We start from the raw sequence: 1,162 nt of genomic DNA on the forward strand, positions 1-1,162 counted from the left end.
CTAAAAAAAAAAAAAAAAAAAAAGCCCCATCTCTGGCCTTCCATGATCAGGCTGGAGGAGAGGGTCTGCAGCCTCCTCCATTACAGGCTGGTGAACTCCGGAGTCTGAATGACCTGGCTTGTCTCTAGCTCTGCCACTTCCTGGTGAGGCCTCAGTTTCCTCATCTGTAGAATGGTCCCCCCCCCCTCCGCAGAAGACGCAGCAGGAAAAGCTCTGAGTACTAGGCCCTGCACAGTTGAACTCACAAGTTCTTGGCAGCTAAGCCTCCACTCTCCTCCTCCTCCTCCACCTCAGTCCCCAGTAAGCCCCCTCCCTTGGCGTCCTTCATGGCCCCCAGCAAGGCCTGGCACCCGGTAGGGTGACGTCTGAGCTGCATGCGCTGCTTAGGACGCCCTCCTCCGGGCAGGGGCCATCGGGAGTGGCAGGCAGAGCTGGGGCTCTGCGGATCTCGGCAGGGGCACTCACCCCAGGTGGGCTGCGCGCTGCTCTGCTCCTCGCTGCCCCGCTCCGCGCGGGCCAGGAAGAACACTGCTCCCGCCACGGCTCCGCGAGCAATCTCCTGGCCCAGAGGGCGGGGCCGAGGGGGCGGGGCCAGCGAAGTCCGGCCCGAGCCTCCATCTGGAGTCCCGGGAGCATGCGGGGAGGCCGGGGCTGGCTCGGACCTCGCGGACCTGTCTTCCTTGGGCGGCTAGGATACCATTCCCAGCCGTGGGGCACGTAATCCCAGCCACCAGCGCTTCTACGCTGCCGAGATGCGGGAAAAGCGCTGAGTTCAGGCCTAGCTCAGGCTGGGAGATAGGACCCCATCATCTCTCACGTAGAAGGCTCACTGGGACTCCAACACACTCAGGCTGATAGTCCAAGACTGGAGTCTGCCTGGCACTCTTCCCCACCTCCAGAACACCCTAAGCTTGGGTGATGCGGCTTTGATACCGCCACCTTCCTGTTCTGACCGCTCACCATAGTACTTCAGGCTGTGGATGGGTGACTGACCTTCCCTGGGCCTTTCTTCAGTGGCAGCAGGACAGTAGGGGCCAAGCCATGTTGTGTCATTCTGCTCTGGGACCTACACCCAGCGGCACTGGGAAGTAGCCCTGTGACCAGGGAGGTCTGTTCGCTCTGTGGTCTGTTAATTGGGCCTACAGCAGGGATCGCTCCTAAT

General features: G+C 61.5%; 1 protein-coding gene across 3 annotated transcripts in view; it reads right to left on the reverse strand.

Moving 5' to 3' along the window:
• TCIRG1 (T cell immune regulator 1, ATPase H+ transporting V0 subunit a3) overlaps positions 1–542 on the reverse strand; it is an 11,154-nt gene extending 10,612 nt beyond the window's left edge. For all 3 annotated transcript variants that reach the window (XM_023518281.1, XM_003798389.3, XM_023518282.1), the window contains exon 1: positions 466–542. The gene's annotated coding sequence lies outside the window, so the exon portion shown is untranslated. The remainder of the gene's footprint in view (positions 1–465) is intronic.
• Between the last annotated feature and the right edge of the window lie 620 nt (positions 543–1,162).

Source organism: Otolemur garnettii, unplaced genomic scaffold (genome assembly GCF_000181295.1).
Source record: "Otolemur garnettii isolate 467f Iridium unplaced genomic scaffold, OtoGar3 scaffold00134, whole genome shotgun sequence".
Classification (NCBI taxonomy): Eukaryota; Metazoa; Chordata; class Mammalia; order Primates; family Galagidae; genus Otolemur; species Otolemur garnettii.